The 21,270-nt window shown below is 42.8% G+C and overlaps 1 protein-coding gene across 2 annotated transcripts in view; it reads left to right on the forward strand.

Moving 5' to 3' along the window:
- CDH4 (cadherin 4) overlaps positions 1-21,270 on the forward strand; it is a 1,524,317-nt gene that overhangs the window by 899,216 nt on the left and 603,831 nt on the right. The gene's annotated exons all lie outside the window — the stretch shown is intronic.

The following is a 21,270-nucleotide window of genomic DNA, read 5'->3' on the forward strand; positions in this document are numbered from 1 at the left end:
CTGCATTCCTCTCCTTCTGCTGCCCATTAGGTCCCTCTTGTGTGCCTTGCTTGTCGTATAATATATTTAAATAATATTTGCTAGCTTGATTGTCGGAAAATCTGAAGCTCACACCCCTCCCTCCAATCTTAATGACCAATCTATGCCCCTGGTTCCTCCTTTAGTCCCCATCCTATGTACACTATATGTGCATGCTTTGCTTATGGAATCGGTGGACTGGCTGATCGCTCTTGAAGGTACTAGAGTCACGCAGCTCCTGCGTGATATTTGGCCACAATCAATAGGACTGGCTGAGAGAGATATTCAGAATCAGGATACCCTCACTGGTGATTGTGTGCTGCACAAATTAACATAAAATAACATAACGTAACATACCATATATAAAATTATTTGTTGAAAAAGTGAAGGATTGGCATCTAGATCTCCTGTTTTTTTGTTGTTGTTTTTTTTTTACAAACAATCCCCCGAGACCTAGGCCATTCTATATCTTGGAACTAAATTGCTCTATAAAATTTCTCAGAACAACATATTTGTACATTACCATGGTGACTCACTACATCTTGCCTAGAGATTATGAAATTATAAATATACTGGTCTTCATACAGTTTTTACAGAGTGTTGTATCTTGTCAGAATCCACTAATAATCGTGCTTGTCCTGGAGAAGACACACAGTAAAAGAACAGGATTTTTTGTAGATCACTGATAACACGATGCAAAGTTCCTTCTGCATGAAAATAATGTTCACAGATGTGTATTGATGTAACTACAGTTGAATCTCTGCTTGCACTGTATAGATTAGATGAGACAATTTGGTCTCAAGAAGGACAGAATTGTATTTCTGGTATAAGCATTTGTAGAAGTTTGTTTTTATAACAAAACTATTTAAGCAATATATTTTTGCTATCAGTAATTTGATGGTTTCTGTGGCTCGTGGTTTCCCTTTAATTATGTGCTCTGATAAACCCGGATTTCCAGACAGGTGTTCCTTATGGAAATACTGGTTTTCCTTGCACACTTTGGAAATCTGCAATCATGCAGCGATGAAGTACTACATTAAAAGACAGGTTTGACAGAATTATGAGTCAAGAAAAGGGCTCTACAGAGGTGTAACATGTCACATTTTGTGGCAGAATCATATAACTATTTTAACACACATTATCACTATGTGAGCCAGAAATTCACCTCATTGGTACCAGTTCAACCCCTGAATACATCAGTCACCAAGAATTGACATTTATTCTTGAAAGATACATACAGGTGACAACTTCTTGTGTAACTTACGTGCTAGTATTGTATGTCTTCGCATGGACTCTTGGCACATTTTGGCAGTTCTAGTGATTTTTGTCCCTCTGCATGAATATCCCTTCATTGTTTCCTCTGCTCTCAAGGAGGAGCGGGCTTCGGGTAGTAGCTGTGGGAGTGTGCAATTCTGCGGCTGTAGAATTTTCTGCATAGTCTTTGAGTAACCGCACTGGCCACTTATTCTTCCACCAGCCCCATAATTTGCAGATTTCATCAAAATAAATGTTTCTAGCTCAAACTGATCAAATGTTTTTGAAAATAAGACACACTCAAGGTTCTGTGCAATGGCAAACTAATTCCAAAGGTAACTGGTCACGTTTAATTGATGATTGATGTCATCAGGCATTAAGCTGACACGAATAAAGAGAAACCTTATCCAAGACATGCCTAATGTGTGTTAAAATTACATAATAGTGAAAAGATACTGCCACCGAAATCTGCCTTTTCTTGGCACATAATTTAGAGAACCCTTACTTATGATTTGGTACTCCACTGCCACATAATTCCAGTGGCACATATTATAAGGTAGTCTACCTGCTGTGTAGGATCTCTTCCCTAGTATGGTGCACTGCCCACCCAACTGGAGAGTGGTCCAATCTCATTGCATCTCCGGTTAGTTTTCCTGCCTGAGTTCTTATAGGGTGGTGTCTCCTCTTGGTGTAATTTGAACGAGTGCGCCTGTAGAACACTCCTCGACCGATTTGTGCAGGTTTGTGATACCTAGTTATAAGGCATTTCTAGGGATCACTTTGTAAAAAGAAAAAGTGGAATCCCTCAGATGATATAATGTGGAGATGGTCACATCAGTGCTCTCAGTCACTCTTAGTTTTTTGGAGTCTCCAGGACTTACTGCAAACTGAATCACCCTTTTGGACTCAGACACAACCATTACCTATAAGGGGTGATGCCAAAAGTACAAGGGTCTGATCAGCCAGTGAGAAGAGACCTTTCTCTGGGTGATGAGGTCTCCCGCCTAAGGGCATGATACCCAGTGCTTGAAATGGCAAAATCAAAGTGCAGGTACTCTGCTACAGAGTACCTGCCTGTTTCTGAAAAGTGCCAGTATTCTCCAAATAAAAATATTTTGTTTTTCTCGAAACATGCAGGTGCTCTCCCCCTCAAAATAAAAAAGTGCCGGTACTCAGTACTGGACAGCACTGGCCCGTTTTAAGCACTGATGATACCACACCTTTGTCTAGTGAAGGTCAGGAAAGGGACTCCATAATCCTAAAGACGTGCCTCCCTTCCCTACTTTTTGGATAAATCTAGCCACCTTCACACTTTCTTCTTACACCATTAATGGAAAGGCACCCAAACCGCCAAATTCTGCGGAAATGGCTCTATTCTGAGAGAGGCCACACTGTAGACCTATCAGGCATCCCCACATCCCATCATATGGCGCACGGCTTCAAGGGGCTCTGCTAGCCACCGCCTCTTGGAAGTTAAAGGAGTTGAAAAACCTCAACAAGCATGAAGGCTCCCACTGCTGTGAGAGTTATTGCCCCCTCGCCTGATCCTTCAGTAAGCATTCCATTCCTCTCTCGGAACCTAATAAAACACAATCCCACGTGCCCCAGAAGCGCAGGCCTTGTGCGCGCGCTGAATATGATCCGGGAAAGCGTTTTCGCAGACTTCAGCTGCGCCTCAGATCATGGAGCTCCGGAGACCGGTCTTCCTTCGCCAGGCCTGGTCAGGGGTGTAATGGGAGATCCGAGGGGGGCGGGGGGTGGGCAGGGATTCTTGTTTTGGAGGGGGGCCCCCTCACTCTTTGCGCCATTCCATTGCATGCTGCAGAATGCGTCCAGTGGCATGGAATATAAAATAAATACTTGAGAAAGCCACTCTGCTTTACCAAGTAGGTCTCTGCAGTGTGTGTGTGTGTTGGGGGTGTACACCGATACTCTTTTCTGTATGAGCACAAATTGCACCAGTAGTCCTTGGCACTGAAAGGGAGTAATATTGCGCAAAAACAGTATGCCGCCGCCAACAGTCAGAAAAAACATTAGTTGAAATGGGCTTATCCTGTGTCCAAAGCAGTGTTGGGCAGAAGCAAAATGTAAATGGCTCTACTGCAGAACAAAGAATTTAAAGATCTGACTGATAGCACCTGTAAGTAACTTTGTATAACATACATTTTTATTAAAATGCGATGTAGTAGAGGAGAAATATTTTGAAAAGATGGGATATCCTTTCCAGCACCTTGCAGAGCACACGAGGTACAAGCCCTCCTTCTTGCCAGAGTCCTGGAAATAGAAGCTGGTAGAGACAAGTATTGACAAAGCCAGTAGGTCTCACCTCAGACTTTGCCAATGGTTTTATCTATGCAGCACAGTATCCATGATGCTGTGCAGCATAGCTAACAGACAACAGAAGCCTATGTGGATGACTGTCATTTTGCAGACATGCGCACCAAGCCTTCACGTGCCTCCAGAATGACACAAGCATTGTTTTTAGGTCGAGCATGCAAGTGCTTAGACCTATTGTAAGTATTGTGGGCTTTCACTCGTTCGTGGGCTTGCCTTTCAAAAATCACTTGATGTAATTGGTAATTGCTTTACGTTTGTCCCAACTTGAGACTTTTCGTCAAGCCTTGCAAACTGCTCATGTCAAATGGATTATTGCCAGATTGCCGATATACTTAAGCATGGGAAAACTATTTATTTTTACTCTCCCCTTTGTGCTGTGTGGCGACCATTGTGCTCGCAGCTCGGACAGACACAACAGTGTGACTCGATCGGCGGTATTGAAGCGCTGGTCATATTGTTCACAGTTACCTAATCAGAGTAATTCTTGTGACTCTCCCCCTAAAACACTTCAAACTGGTAAATGCTTTACATAAAACAGGAATCCTCAAAGTGAAAGCGGCTCTTCTGGCACAGCAAGAGAGCTGATACTACAATATTCACAGCACTCAGCAAAACTAACCAATAAAGCTTTGCAAGCATGCCTTTTCACAACATTTTTGCCTATAGCGCAGCTTGTGGTGGTCCTAGGACAATGGGAATACCACCAAAATGTACAGCACAACACTCTCTTTCGGTCTACATCATCTTTGGGTCCCAACACTAGGTTAGTGGAGACTCCAAAATAATAACCCCTCCCACCACTCTGTCTTTTTAAGCATTCTCATGGCTAGAACATTTGTTTTCCATCTGGGAATAGCATGTGGTTTAAGGGCCTTATTTTTTATATAATTGTTATTGGCCTGCTATTCTTGAAAATATGTAATGCACTATGCAAACATATATGGTTACTCTTCATTATTTATTGCCATTGTCTTTTTGTGCGATTATGCCCTCTAGGGGCTAACTGTATAGTTACATGACCAAGTTTCTTACAAATGCTATTTTCATTGTGGAGTGCTTCCAGGGACTATCCTAAGCATTACAGTCACATCAACATATTAAAATATTTGTGGCACGGAAATTTGCCCCATAATGTTTTGTAGGGCATTACTTTTATAAAACAATTTGATCATAACTCTGCCTGCAGTGGTCCTAGGGGGACCACCTTCAAAACATTGACCACAATGTGCTCTTTCTGTCTACTTCGTCTTTGGGTCCCCACACCATTTTAGTGGGGACTCAAAAATAATAATCCCACCCACCATTCAATGTCTTAAAGTTTTCTCATTGCTAGAAATGTTGTTTTATAGCTAGCAGATGTTTTGTTTCAAGGGGCTAAGTATATGGTTTACCCTGCGTTTCTTTCTCCTGTTTTTTAATGGGGTTATGCTCTCTAGGGGCTAACAATATGGTTACCATGACTATGTTTCCTACAACTTATACTTATTGTTATTAGGCCCTCTGGGTACTGTTTTGAGCATTACAAGCTAATGCCAAAAGTTTAATTCTGATAAATATTTAAATGATAATTGCACATGTTTTAACAATCTCTCCTTATTACCATTATGACCATTAATCAGGACAACTTAACATCCTTATTACTCTTTGACTGTTTGAACACTGTTAATATGTTTGGGTGACCCTTCTGTTTTTTATGTCCTCTGTGACTGTTATGTGTTTTTTTTTTCTGGAATTGTGTTAGCCAGCCAGTAACTCTGATGGTGCGGTGGTGAAAATTGTATTTGTTAGAAATGGGGTTTTTGGTTGGCAGTCACCCCCTGTCCAAGAAAGAACCCTCACTCTAGTCAGAGTAAGTCACACACAATCCAAATTATCCTGTGCCCACCTTCTGGTAGCTTGGCACTGAGAGGTCAGGTTTAACTTAGAAGGCAATGTGTAAAGCATTTGTGCAATAAATCATACAATAACACAATATAGCACCACAAAAATACACCACACAGTGTTTAGAAAAATAATTCATATTTATCTGTAGGTCAAAACAATAAAAGATGCAATAAGAAATTGTAGAGATATCACTGAAAAGTGATATGAAGTGTCTTAAGTCTTTAAAAAGCAAACAAAGTCTCTTTCAAGCACAAAGTACCTGGTTTGGAGTGGAAAGGGCCGCAGAGGAGGAGATGCGTGGAAAAATGGTGTGTGCGTCGGTTTTGCCCCTTCACACACGGACTTGCGTCGTTATTTTTCACGCGGGGAAGACATGCGTCGTTTTCCGGCGCGCGGACAGTCTCCTTTTGTGGGTCACGGGATTACTAGATGTCCCGGGGTCTGTGCGTGGAATCCTGGGCTTGTTATCCGGCTGCGCATCGTTCCGGTGGGCTGTGCGTGGAGTTTTCTCTCTCACAGCAGGTGTCGCGTTGATTTCCTCTCTGGAAGTCGGGCGGCGTTGTCCAGGCGGGCCGTGCGTCGACGTTCCGGTCACACCGCAGGCATCGCATCGATCTTTTCCTTGCGGGGTCGAGCGGCGTCTTTCCGGATCGGCGTGTGGTGAATTTTTCACCGTGGAGCAAGCTGTGCGTCCAGTTGAAAGATGGAAGTCTTTTTGGTCCTGAGACTTCAGGAAACAGGAGGCAAGCTCAATCCAAGCCCTTGGAGAGCACTTCTGCAGCAAGGCAAGAGTTCAGCAAGGCAGCAGGCCAACAGCAAGGCAGCAGTCCTTTGTAGAAAGCAGTCAGGTGAGTCCTTTGAGCAGCCAGGCAGTTCTTCTTGGCAGGATGCAGGTTCTGGTTCAGGTTTCTTCTCCAGCAAGTGTCTGAGGTGGTAGGGCAGAGGCCCTGTTTTATACTAAAATGTGTCTTTGAAGTGGGGGAGACTTCAAAGAGGAGCCTAGAAGTGCACCAGGTCCCCTTTCAGTTCAATCCTGTCTGCCAGGGTCCCAGTAGGGGGAGTGGCAGTCCTTTGTGTGAGGGCAGGCCCTCCACCCTCCCAGCCCAGGAAGACCCATTCAAAATGCAGATGTATGCAAGTGAGGCTGAGTACCCTGTGTTTGGGGTATGTCTGAGTGAATGCACAAGGAGCTGTCAACTAAACCTAGCCAGACATGGATTGTAAGGCACAGAAAGATTTAAGTGCAGAGAAATGCTCACTTTCTAAAAGTGGCATTTCTAAAATAGTAATATTAAATCCAACTTCACCAGTCAGCAGGATTTTGTATTACCATTCTGGCCATACTAAATATGACCTTCCTACTCCTTTCAGATCAGCAGCTACCACTTCAATAATGTATGAGGGCAGCTCCAATGTTAGCCTATGAAGGGTGCAGGCCTCACAGTAGTGTAAAAACTAATTTAGGAGTTTTACACTACCAGGACATATAACTACACAGGTACATGTCCTGCCTTTTACCCACACAGCACTCGGCTCTAGGGATTACCTAGGGCACACATTAGGGGTGACTTATATGTAGAAAAAGGGGAGTTCTAGGCTTGGCAAGTACTTTTAAATGCCAAGTCGAAGTGGCAGTGAAACTGCACACACAGACCTTGCACTGGCAGGCCTGAGACAAGGTGAAGGGGCTACTTAAGTGGGTGGCACAACCAGTGCTGCAGGCCCACTAGTAGCATTTAATCTGCAGGCCCTAGGCACACATAGTGCACTCTACTAGGGTCTTACAAGTAAATCAAATAGCCAATTATGGATAAACCAATCAACAGTGCAATTTACACAGAGAGCATATGCACTTTAGCACTGGTTAGCAGTGGAAAAGTGCCCAGAGTTCAAAAGCCAACAACAGGTCAGAAAAAATAGGAGGAAGGAGGCAAAAAGTTTGGGGATGACCTTGTAAAAAGGCCAGGTCCAACAGTATTCTATTGGAATTAGCATGGCAGATTTACAGTAGGATGCTAAATAGCAACATTTTCATTTTTTGCCGCAGATACAGGTAGAAGGGAAATGGAAGTGCTTTAGTTATTTGCTGGGCCACTGGAATTATATGGCAGGAAACTATGAAATTAGGAGGCAGGGTTGGCCAATTTATGTGGCAAGAAAAGTCTAGTTATTAATTTGCAATGCCAATAGATCTAACTCAAGCAAATGCTTGTTTCTTTTTGATTATCAATCCAAGGTAAACAAAAGAAAAAAGTGACACCAGTGGATGGGGGAAAGAATGTGGGTGGGGAAAGGAAGCAGGTGTGAGGAAACAGAGGGCAGAATGAGACTGGTTTGGAAGCAAAAAGAAGGCAGGGAGGAAGTAACATGGAGGGCAGGCGGAAGCAACAAGATGGTGCTCGTTTAAAAAAAACCGAGAGCGTGCATGCTGGCCGAAACAAAATGGAGGGCATGAGAAGGGAAGTAAACTGAGAGAAACAGAAGATGGAGGATGGGTGGAAATGAATGACTAAGAGAGCGAACCTTGGAGTTAAATGGCACAAGAGAGCATCTCAGAGGGCAAAGCTGTATAAAAACGCAGCAAAGGCAAGAGGGCTCAAATGATAGAGTTCCGAATAATGAAATTTGCATGATGATGTGAAAAGAAATGTGCTGAGAGAATCGTGCAAATACTCTGAATGGCAAAAACGCATGTATTCTCCTAGAATCTTTAAGAAAAAACGAGCTGTAAGATATTTTAATTATGATAACGTTAACAGTAGGAATTATAAGGTGCGCGGTGGAATTTTAGGATAGGCCGTAAATGATGTGGTTTCAAACTGATAGCGCTCAGAAGAGTGAGTGGAACAACAGATCTGTATAAAACTGGAAATGCACTGAACGGCTGCAGGAAAAAGTTGTTGAAAGTGGAACTTGTATAATGTTAATGTGCTGGGAGAAGTGGGAAAAAAGGGTACAGGGGACAGGTGTGCACTCTTATCGAGTGCTTTTACAAAAAGAAAAAACAAGTTTCCAAAAAGAAGACACTTAAGAAAGGTTAAACAGAGCCAGTCAGAGAGATGGTAAACTGGCTTTGCTCCACGGGAGGGACAAAGACTACATGGATGGGCCACAACAAATGAAATCATTGAATAGAAATCAAGAAAATAAGAGTGACAAAACAAGAAGCGAATGGCAAACAAGGGGCGGAGTTGCATTCCAGGTCCGATGTCATCATGTCCCCAAAAAGTCTTTCACAACCAGAGACAGAGACCCTACTGTCTGGCAGGCTTCTACCTTAAAAAATACAATGTTGGATCAAGAACTGCTATACACCTAAGTCCCAGGATGGTTTACTCCTTGGAGTGGTTACCAGAATTCTAGCTGGAGGTGACCAGATATTTAATGGTCAAAAACTGAGAGTTGCAGTTTTCAGGCTAACCTGGAAACTCCAGAAGAACACTCCCTCTTTCAGTTTACAAGCTTGCACAGGAATTGCTGTTTTACCAACCTATTGCTGAATCTTGGGTAATTCCTACAAAAAACATTGGATGTCATTCCTGTGCCCTCCCCCTTCTCTGATTCACCAAAAATGATCAGTGACCTTTTCAAGCTTAAGGGCCTCGGTGAACAGCATTCTTGCCATCAGAGGTCGAGCCCACTACCCCAAGACAAGCCAGAGCCGGGAACTATCACAATACGGCAAATGCAACGCAATGCAATCACCACGATGCCTTTACCAAGCATATGCGTTTACTATGCGTGGTTTACCACACATGCCTTCACCACGAAAATACCTTTACCACACATGCTTATACAAAGAATCTCATTGTGGTGGCATGAAAGGTAAAGATGTATGCGTGGTTAAGGTTTTAAAGGTAAGTACAGGTAAGTATTAAGTGGGTTGAGTGATATAAGGGGTTTAGGGTGGGTAATGGTTATTGGTGGTAAAGGAATTTTTAAGTTTTAGGGTGGGTATGACTTTTTGGGTGGTAAAGGCATTTTTAGGTTTTAGAGTGTGTATGTGATTTGGGGTGGTAAGGGCATTTTTAATTTAAGTGTGGGTATGGGTTGGGTATGGGTTTTGGGGTGGTAAGGGAATTTTTAGGCGTTAGGGTGTTATGGGTTTCTGGGTGGTAAGGGCATTTTTCGGGATTAGGGTCGGTATGGGATGTGGGGTGGGAAGGGCATTTTTAGGGATTAGGGTCAGTTTGGGATGTGGGGTGGTAAGGGCATTTTTAGTTTAAGTGTGGGTATGATTGGTTTTGGGGTGGGAAGGGCATTTTTTTAGGTTTTAGAGTGGGTCTGGGTTTTGGGGTGGTAAGGATGTTTTTAGGGATTAGGGTGGGTATGGGTTTGTGGGTGGCGAGGGTGTTTTAGGGATTAGGGTGGGTATGTGTTTCTGGGTGGTAAGGGCATTTTTAGGTTTTAGGGTGGGTATGGGATTTGGGATGGTAAGGGCATTTTTAGTTCAAGTGTGGGTATGGGTTTTGGGGTGGTAGGGAAATTTTTAGGTTTTAGGGTGGGTATGGGATTTGGGGCAATAAGGGCATTTTTAGGTTTTAGGGTGGGTATGGGATTTGGGGTGGTAAGGGCATTTTTAGGTTTTAGGGTGGTCATGGCTGTTTGGCTGGTAAGGACATTTTTAGGTTTAAGGGTGGGTATGATGGGTTTTGGGTTGGTTAGGGCATTTTTAGGTTTTAGGGTGGGTATGGGTTTTGGGGTGGTAAGGATGTTTTTAGGGATTAGGGTGGGTATGGGATTTGGGGAGGTAAGGACATTTTTAGGTTTAAGTGTGGGTATGGGTTTTGGGGTGGTAAGGGCATGTTTAGGTTTTAGGGTGGGTATGGGATTTGGGGTGGTAAGGACATGTTTAGGTTTTAGGGTGGGTATAGGTTTTTGTGTGGAATAGGCATTTTTAGGTTTTGGGGAAGGTATAGAATTTGAGGTGGTAAGGACATTTTTAGGTTTTAGGGTAGGTATGGGTTTTGGAGTAATAATGAGTGGTTTTTGGGTGGTAAGGGCATTTTTAGGTTTAAGGGTGGGTCTGGTGGGTTTTGGAGTGGTAAGGGCAATTTTAGGTTTTAGGGTGGGAATGGGTTTTGGGTAGTAAGGATGTTTTTAGGGATTAGGGTGGGTATGGGATTTGGGGAGGTAAGGGCATTTTTAGGTTTAAGTGTGGGTATTGGTTTTGGGGTGGTAAGGGCACTTTTAGGTTTGGGGTGGGTATGGATTTTCGGGTGGTAAGCGCATATTTAGGTTTTAGGGTGGGTATGGGATGTGGGGAAGTAAGGACATTTTTAGGTTTTAGGGTGGGTATGGGTTTTTGTGTGGAATATGCATTTTTAGGTTTTGGGGAAGGTATAGAATTTGAGGTGGTAAGGATATTTTTAGGTTTTATGGTAGGTATGGGTTTTGGAGTAATAAGGAATGGTTATGTTTAAGGGTGGGTATGGGATTTGGAGAGGTAAGGGCATTTTTAGGTTTGGGAGGGTATGGAATTTGGGGTGGTAAGGGCAATTTTAGGGTTTAGGGTAGGTAGAGTTTTTGGGTGGAAAGGTGTGTGTCTATATATATATATATATATATATATATATATATATATATATATATAGTAGGTTATACTTACCTCTAGTTTTTACCACGCATATGCCTTTACCAACCATGCATTTACTACAGCTGAGTTGCAAGTTACACAGGTCACTTAGCTTTTTCAGCCATCTTACTTTATCTACTGCATGCTCCTATGCTTGGTGTTTAATCTCTTAATATTTAATTGTCAATGTATATTGCCTATGTGGTCTCGTTTTATGAGAGGGTAATCCGAATTCAGATGACCTTTCAGGTCCTTGTGCCCCGGTGCGACTGCACCTGCTGCACCAATTGAAGCTACGCCGCTGTTGGACAATTCTTTTTCTCTTGCACGTTTAAAAGCGCTAGGCCTCCTGTATTTTATGTTCCTTCTGTGTGCAGAGTGGGCGCGGCTGACATCTGTTTCAAATCTCGCTTCTAGGAAATTTTATTTTCTGCCATTTTTTATGCCCACCTGGAGGTAAAGTGGAGATATGAGGAATACAATACTGTGTGACTTCATCCACAATCCCTGGGATCAGATGCAGACGCGGGGCTTCCCAGACAAGAAGGGGGCCTTGCTACCTTTCCAGACATTACACACCTGGCCGGCCCCTGGGGTCCCCTCACTTGCACCATCTGGAATAGAATTCAGCAGCCTGAAGTGGGAGCGCAGCCCCTCTCTCGGGAGGTCTCTCGGCGCTCTGCACCGGAAGCCTTAACCTCTCCGCCAGCACGAAGTGAAACCCGATCGCTGTTCGGCTTTCGCTGTCAAAGACTTTCTCATTTAGAGTATATAAAGCATTCAGAGGTTCAGACATCCTAAAAACACACAGAAGAGACGGAGACAGTGGCGTGAGTCATAGACTTCCACACTTCACCTTCCCCCTCCCCCTTTGAGGATGGTCAGCCCATAAGTCGCTGTCATTGGAATGTGGTACATGGGACGCTGCGCCGCCATCTGCAAAGCTCCTCAGGAAATGAACTCTGGCAACTGCTATAAAAACAAGCATTGGTAAACTCAAGAGTGTGTGTGTGTGTGTGTGTGTGTGTGTGGATTTTTTTCTCTTCATAGTCTTTGCCCTCAATAGATGTTGACTATATTCTGCCCCCACTAGTTCCAGATCTTAGTTGTTACTCTCCCTTCCTCTTTTCGAGTTCCAGTGCTTAATTTATAAAACAGTACGTTCTGGCACACAAAATTGTGCTCAGAAGCCATCACCCTGTGCTAGGAATACTGGGGGTGCCAAATACTAAGTCTGTTTAGTCTTGATTCCACCTCATGCCTCCTTCACCCACCACCAGATGTTCCCTGACTCTTTTTCTCAGTCATGTTTTCTCCCCTTGTCACAGTTTTCTTGCTTTTTCTTCCTCTTTCATTCTCCCTTTCATATTTTCCTCTTTTTAAAACTGATTGAAAGTTTAATAAGGTTACACAAGCGCCGGTGCTCAGAAGTCAGCCCCCCCCGGCAAACTTCAATGCACATTAAGCACTGTCAAGTGCATATTGTTTGGCGGTTTCTGTCTTGTCTCCTCCACTGTGGAAATAACAGAGACGGAGTGGGGAGCAGAGAGAGGTTGGTGGGGGTGGGTTGGGGGTGCCGGGTGGGAGCTCAAGCTATACCATAGCTTATTTTATATATGTAGTCTTGTAAATGTATGTATGTATATATATATATATATATATATATATATATATATATATATATATATATATATATATATATATATATATATATATATATATATATACTGGAAGATGCAGGATCACAAGAAAACAACAGCCAGCCAGGGCAAAAATCTGGATCCCAAAGGATACAATGAGCCACAAGAAAATGTAATATCCAAGAAAGAAGTGACTCAAACAGATGATCTCACTAAAGAACAAAAATATATTTCTACTACAACGTTTCAGCTTCTGCCTTCCTCAGGTAGTACAAGATGGTTTGCTCAGTGGCTGCACAGCTGACACTGGTGGATTTTCAAAAAGCATCATGAGTGAAGAGTCCAATTGGAATGTGGAATCAATGCAGTCCGAGAACTCTTCAGATATGCAGAAATCAAGGGGTTTTGTCAGTGATGTTCAGTCCATCTGGATGCAGTGATTTTAAACGGTACATCCAGAAATTTTCTCTGATGTCCAGTAGTTCTTCCTTTAAAACATGTTCCACAGGGAAAATCTTCAAATCTGATATTAAATGGTCCACAAGGTTAAAATGGTTGGCTACAGGCTGGTCAAGTTTCTTGTTAATTATTGCTGATTTGTGGTCCCTGAATCGTGTACGGAGGTCATTCACAGTTTGACCTACATATTGTTTTTTACAGCTTTGACGTTGGCACTGAATCACATAAATAATACATGTAAGATGCTGTCTTATTCCATAGGTTCTTTTTGTAACAGAGCTAGTTACTGATGATGTTTGTAAAAGGTATTCACATGTGATGCACCTTTTGGAATCACAGCAATGAACTCCTGCATTTGTAACAGCTTGCTTAAGTTCAGCTCTCACAATAAGTGATCGTAAATTGGGAGCTCTGCGGTAAGCAATGACTGGCGGTTTTGGAAAAAGCTTTTGCAATTTTTCACAAGTAGATAGTAAGGGAAAAGTTGTTTGTATTATATTTCTGTAGTTGGGAGCTGATGGATGATAGTCAACCACAAAAGGGATTCTGTCACTTTTGTTTCTTCTGTTGTTATTCCAAATAAGTGCTTCCCTGGGTAACTGCAAAGACTTATCAATTTGTTGCAGAATGATATTCAGAGGATAGCCTCGCTTTTTAAATAGTCTAACAAGCTCCAGTAAATGTCCTTTACACGTGACAGAATCCCTTTTGATATATATTATTATCACACATGTATAGCCACACGTTTAAAAATTTACGCAAATAAATAGAAAAGGCCAGATATAAAAGTGAGAGTAAAGTCTTGAGTCCTTCTTTTATGTCTGACCTGTCCCATTTTTTGCTCCTCAAAATCTGGTCACCCTAAATAAGGCCCATCTTTTTTTTTGTTAGCATGTCTTTTATTTTTTAATCCTGGGCAGCATTTTGATTATCCCACAGTAATCGGAATCATTTTGTTAATTCTGCATTTCTCTTTTGTATGAAATTACCGATAATTACGCGATTGCTCCTGCTCACGTAGTTAAGAGTAATTTGGGTGGAAAAATACTACCGCTAGAGCACGTTCAGCGAGCTCTACATGCTCTGCTGCGTTTTGCACTAAGAAAATAATGCTAAATGCCTGTTATAGTCTGGGAAAAATCCTACAAGAGCACACTGAATGAGTGCAAGCAGCTGCTCGCTATTCATGTTCTGTTGCATTTAGTGCTATTTCTTAGATCAGACAGTATTCTCGTCCATTTTGGACATGAGAGGGCATTTGTACGTTAAGAAATGGCGCAAAGCACACAATTTCTCTGGTTGTGTAATTCAAACGGAATCTTGCGGAATTCATGGATGATTCAGAATGATTCCACACATTTTACACGAGCTGAGACCTCTTCAGGTCCTATTGTTGTTTTTTTGGTTAAAGCTGCTCCAACAGTTCGTGCTCTATCACTGGGAACGGCTAGTGAAAATGTGCTGCATGTATAACCCACTCCTCACTCACCCACTCGTAGATACCTGGTCACACATAGGTGGCTTCCACTATGTCTACAAGAATAAGTCCCACCTACTCACAGCAAGTTCTGTATGAATCAGTACGTCTGTTCTCAGTGTTCGCTGCCTCACTGATGGAATATATATATGTTTACCATAGTTAAAAAGTACTGATTTTATCAACCTAGAAAGATGGAAGGCTAAATTAGAACGAACTGTGGACAGCTTGGACGCTGATTTTTGCCACAAGTGTTATAACCATCTGAGGTAATTTTCTAGTTTAGTGAAAGCAGGAGGAGAGCCGAATCAGCCAGCCATGGCTCTTCTCCGTTTTGTTTTTCTTTTTTTCCTTTCATCAAGTCTAGGAAGCCCCAAATGCCCTACATGGCCTTCCTGTGCCGGTCCCTGTTGTCCTTGCTCTGCCATGCCGTTTGCTTAATTAGAGTTCGTCTTGGGTGAGCTACTGCTTATAGGATTCAACTCTCCTTCAGACCTTTACTTGGACATCAGGAACAGTCTGACCGTCTCTCTTCGCTAAAAAGAGCAATTAAAAATGATAAAAGAATGACGCGACTGAATGGATAAATTGCCTTAATAAGGGCTCCGGTCTCTTCTCTTGCTCTGGGTTGCTTGACTCTGCAAATCAGATAAGCTTCACTTAACATTAGTCACCACAGTGAAGGCTGAAAACCAAACCAGCCTTATACTGCGTTTTTAAAAATGGGTGAATGTTGGTTGTGAGGCTGTTTAAATGAAGCCTCCTTTCTACACCCACTGTGTTTGCATGTCACATTCCTCTTTTTAGAAGTTGACAAGAGGAAAAAAAAGAGTTCACTTCAGTGACATTTTGGATTCAGAGGAGCGATTTCTGTTTTGTGCAATGAATGCATAAATTAAACGTCATAAAACAATATAATTCTAAAAGAGGGTTAGATGTGGTGTAGGGCAGGGATCTTCTTTACAACATCAGCAACTGGTTTAATTGTGAAGTTCTGAGGATTTGTTTTCAGCTGTTGTATTTGCCTAATGTCGGCTTAGTTTCTTGTCTTGGCTAAAATGATAGTGGTGCCACATGAATTTATACATTTTTATAGCTCCATTAATGCTCTGCCAGTATTGACTGGGAGACATTTCTAACCTACCTTAGCCCTGTAATTACACAAAGACTTGCTATGTGTGTCTGCACCTTTGGAACAAGAGGCCCAGTGTCTCTGCAAAGGGTGATGGGGCAGTACAGTTCTTCACGACCGCCAAAGAACCCAAGTGCACGTCAGAGATTTTCGCACCCCATTAGCAAATTACTCAACATCAGTCATCTGGATTGTGGTCTAATCCAACCTTTGCTCACATGGAGCAGGGGATAGGGTGGCCAGATTTTTATAACGAAAAACGGGACGGGCACAAACATAGAAATAGGACTAAATGCCCCATTAGGACTTGTGAAGTCTTAGGGATATATATATATATATATATATACATATATATATATATATATATTATGAAGACAAACGTTTGGCAAAGCACTCCATCAAGGTATCCGTGTTGAATGTTTATTTAAAGACTGCGAGCAAACGAACAACGCGTTTCGACCGAAAAGGTATTTTTCAAGTTCTATATATATATCATTCTGTGAAGAGTTCAGGCTGCTAATGGGCCGGGCCTTGACTTACAGGCTTTGCTGCCCTGATTCCCACCTGCTGCATGAATGAGGCGAGGCAGCACAGCAGGCAGTCTACAGGAGTGAACTTCTGTGCCCGGTTTTTGAGAGAGGATCGGTTGAAATGTGAGCTTGCACAACACTGTGATGAAAGTGCAGGTTCACACGACCCTCTCTTAAAAAACCAGGACATTTATTTGTTTTCGTCAAAAAAGTCGGGACGCCGGGGCAGTACTTGAAAAACCGGGACTGTCCGGGGAAATCAAGGACATCTGGTCACCCTAGCCGGGGCAAATCCAAAGATGCCACCTCTCCTCATCGCCAGCATCCTCACCTCACCTAAACCCCCTCCACTCACCTGTGCCACCTCCATCTCAGCCAGCTGTACACATCCAGTGCCAAATGGGAGTGGAGATGCCTTTGGAGGGGGAAAGAGTGAGAAGAGAAGGAGATAGAACAGAGAGGAGGTTGTTATGAGGTGGCCAAATGGAGGATCAGTGTCTGCTCATCCAGGTTATCTCCTCATGTGGTGCCTGTGAAATAGCATTACAGAACATGCATGTCCGCATTGCTTACACTGATTGGCACTGGACCCTGAGCGGTTCCACCTCCTTTAACTTATCACGTTGACTATGTCTGACCCTTGAGATGCGGGTGGCATGACACCTGCACATAATGGACATAGTGGCCAGTGGCTCACTACATTCATTACATTCAGTACAATGTCTGAAGAACCAGTCTTTTCTTACTAAATAAACTCTGAATGAGCAACCTATTTATAACACATTACCACAATTAATATATGAGCTGCTGGCTTAGCCGGGGTTGCAACCCAAGATGAGATCTCTGGATCAGATGACAAAACCTATAATTGTTGACAGATGATAAAGATTGTTGGCTTTGTCCCGCATCTACTCACGCTTCAATTCTCAGCTCATAGCCTTTAGCCTTACCAGGTCGAGATCCATACACCACACGTGCCTAATTCATCACTTCCTACTCGATGCCCAGAGGTTCAATATTCAGCCATCCTTGGTGTGAAAGGTCATAGTGTCCTCAAAATTGCCCCTGTAATTTTTTAAAATCGAGGCAAGTAAGGAGAAATTCTCTCACCCTTTCGAGGCAGTGATTATTGTTCTTTTCATGGTGGTAACAGGGAAGAGCTCATGCTTATATTTGATGCAAATTTCCACCATGGATGTCGATCGCGGATTAATGCCAGGTCACTAGTACACATTCCGACACATCCATGTCACCAGGACCCATTCTGACAGATCTTCTTCGAAGGTGACCAGCATGATGAATCACATTCTTCTTTCTTCGTGGCCATGGTTCGATGACCATTGGAACTGGTCTCCATTGAGGCACAGAGGGAATGGTGTCCCTCAGTGGCTTTCCAAGGAGCAACATAGCCAAGGACAGCAGTTTGTGCAGTGCAAGGTGTTCCTGTAGAATTTCAGGCAATGGTGCATGGCGCACTCCTCATCATCACCCCTTTCAAACCCAATCCAGAAAGCTTTGTTCAGTGTCTTCATGAACTGCTCCACTTTTGCACTGGTTTATGGAGTATGATTTTGCAAAAGTGTATCCCCAATTGTATTAAACCGTTCTGAAAGTCAGCACCTAGATTCCTGTCGATATGGCATATATTTCTATTTGGTTTCACATGCTCAAATTCAGTAGACGTCACTATCTCCACCACTGGAAACGTAGTGCAGGAATCCTGTGCCACCAATGATTGGCATCCATCTGGAAAATCAGAGAAGTATGTCCTCACTAACATCCATGATTCACTTGACTGTTCTTCTGATATCACCGGAGTGGAGTATTTCTTTTCATGGTTCAACATCACACGACTGTCTATTCCACTATTCAATCCAAACCAGGAACCAAAACTTTCCCTTTCAGCCTATGTTTTGTCTTTGGTGTCCCTTGGTGCCCTTGATGGGCCAAGGCCATCACCCTCACTTGTACAATTAGATTTCTTTCAGAACTAGTCCCTCTCCGAAAAGCCAGGTTCATATCATACCCATCACAGTTGAGATAAAGTTTGTCGATATCTGCCATCATACGTTTGGGTGTTGCACCGAAAGGTCTTCAAGATTCAATCATGCATCATTTGCTTAACCTTCTGAAGGCAATAATCTGCAGCAGTTTCTAGCGCTATTTCTTCCATCATCATGGCTCATAGGTATGCAGCTTGGGGGACACTTGGGACACATTCAAGTCCTCTCTCTTCCAATGACAGCTGGTCATCTGAAAGACGCTGGGATAAATATTTGGCAGCGTTTTCAGTCCCTCGTCTGTTTATGACTGTGAAATAGTGCGATTGCATTATCGACCTCTTGAATCTCAGTGAAGGGTGATGAGATACATCTTCAAACAGGCTAATCCGAGATTTGTTGTTGTTGTTGACGAGGTTGTGTTCCCTGCGTACAGTTACAGTTGGAAGTGAGTGCACCCTGACCTGTAGGCCAAATATTCCTTCTCAAATAGTGAACATCTGTACTCTGTGTCAGTAAGTCCCTTTCTCTCAAATGCGATAGATGCCCACACACCAGCTGTGTTCTGAACCACAACAGCACCCAGTCCCATTAGGGGAAAATCTCATGTGAGTTCAGTGGTTTCCATGTGTTAAAATGTATCATGATGATACCATGTTGGAGCACATCCTTGACTGCGACTGGACCCACCGTGCATGATTCTAGGTCAGCTCTTGCAATTGTTGAAGTAAGATTGTCAAGCTATGAATAAATCAACCACAATAATCAATGGTTGTTATGTTCTCTAGATTTTTCTGTGGTTGCAGGGTTTGTATGTATGACCCCCTAGCAGTAAGGACTCAGTCAGTGTGCCAACCCGAATCATAAACCACCTGAACAGCAATCCATGAGCAACCCACTGAGCAACGCTTGCTTAAAATGTGTTTCAGGTACAGCCACACGAAACTAGACAGGAATGGTTAGAGGAACACCAAATCCTCTTTCATAAATAAACTACGCCCTCAAGGATAACTATAGAACAGAATATAGAGTTTAAAACATTGTCTTTAACAATTAGAAACCCAATCTAGTGCATACAGTATTACCTGCCACCACAATGAAGATAAACATTCAGGCAGCAAGGAAGTTTATGAGTAAATTGAACAGTCGAAAGTACTCCAACATTTTTTCTGTTGGATCCATAGCACTAAAACCTTCATACACTACTTGTAAGCACTATACTAGGCCTGGCACATCAGTGGCACATTATTAATCATAGCCTAATTCTGAATTTCAAAGATGGTTCACACTCTGACACCTAATTCTAGTACAATAAGTACTATTTCCGCTCACGGAGGCTAGTGATCAACAGCACTTCCGGCTGAGACAGCTACTGAAGAGCCGCTGCCTCCCAGCGCCAGTTAAAGCGAGTGGGTGTGCGACTGGATCTTCAGTGGCCTTTTAGTTTTTATAGATTATTCAGGGCTTTGTCGAAGGCTTTAAAACAAACAATCGACAAGGAATGGTGTAATACCCTTTTCGTTATTTTCACTTTGTCAGCCAGTGTTCTTTGTAGAAAGGCATCAAACATAACAAGTAGTTAGCAACATTCTAGAATCTCTGTTATTTCATAATAATGATGAAAGATAAAAATGGCCAAAAACAATGATTAAGTAACACAAATATATTGATGTAACTCGGATTACCATATTTGCAGGAGCAAGACATTTGATTCAATCACATGTATTTATTTTTGATTATTGGTAATTACATGTCATTCACAGAAGGGGAATTCAAAAAGGGGTAGTCAGCCCCTAAACTGGGAAGACAAAACATAACATCCTAAACAGCATCCCTAGAAAACCCCTTACCACCCTTGCAGAGGTGGGGGCAGGGGCATTCCGGATCTCATCTCACTTCTTCGACTCAACACTGTTTCCAGCTATGGAAAACACATGCCCAAAAACAATTGGCCACAGCCTCTGAAAAGAAATTCACATTGGTCCCCATGCAGGGTCAGACACTGGTCAGATAACTTTTGCAGCATAACCCTTAGTGATTGGTGGTGTTCCTTTTTGGCCTTTGAAAATACCAGGATGCCATTGTTTATGATCAACACTCCTTTTCGTCTAGATGACACTTTGGCCATAGAAGTGAGCTCTTTACCATGCCACCTGACTCCCAGAAGGCTCTTACATAGTTATTTAGCTTTCCCAAGCTGGTCTTTCAATCAGGCACTGCAATACCTGAATCTACCTGTTCACTGAATGGCAGCACAGAGGAGTGCACAGATGGAGAACCATCAGCAGAGCTTGCAGTGGGGGACTAAGCGGGTGGCCCCATCATTGGAAAGCGCCAGTCTTTGAAGCTAATCAGCAATAGTTCTTATGGATGAGTTGATAAATTTGAGTCACCCTCCTTCCAATATGGCAGTCCCCTGTCAAACTAATGCAGGTTTTTCTTGAAAATAGTGTCTTCCCCTTCACCTATGCTTCATTTTTAGGTTGACCATAGCAGGGAGCAAGCATTGCTTTTTCTGACGTGTTGGGATATATCTGGGCTTTTAACCACTCCCACTGCACGCCCATCACTATCACTCATTCATAGGCTTGCCTTTCAAAAATCCTTTGTTGTCATTGGTAAATGGTTTACGTTCGTCCCTCCTTGGGGTGGCTTTGTTACCGCCTTGGTCATCGGCCCTGTCACATGGATAATTGGACTTTTGCCGATAACTTTGACTGCAAACGAACTTCTTTTTCCTTTTGTGTCTCTCCTTTGTGCTCACGCTCATGGCGGCTGTAGCGCTGTGTAGTGTGGTCAGTTTTACGTATATTTTGCGCATTAGCTTCAGGCCTTAGGCCTCTGTGCACTTTGCCCTAAATATATTTTATTCATTTGCTAACAGCTTAGAGCCTCTGTGCACTTTGCTCTAAATGCTTTCTATTAGGCTTCGTACTGTTATTTTACAGAATAGCCAGTTCTACG

The sequence above is a fragment of the Pleurodeles waltl genome, chromosome 7 (assembly GCF_031143425.1).
Source record: "Pleurodeles waltl isolate 20211129_DDA chromosome 7, aPleWal1.hap1.20221129, whole genome shotgun sequence".
In the NCBI taxonomy this organism is placed as follows: Eukaryota; Metazoa; Chordata; class Amphibia; order Caudata; family Salamandridae; genus Pleurodeles; species Pleurodeles waltl.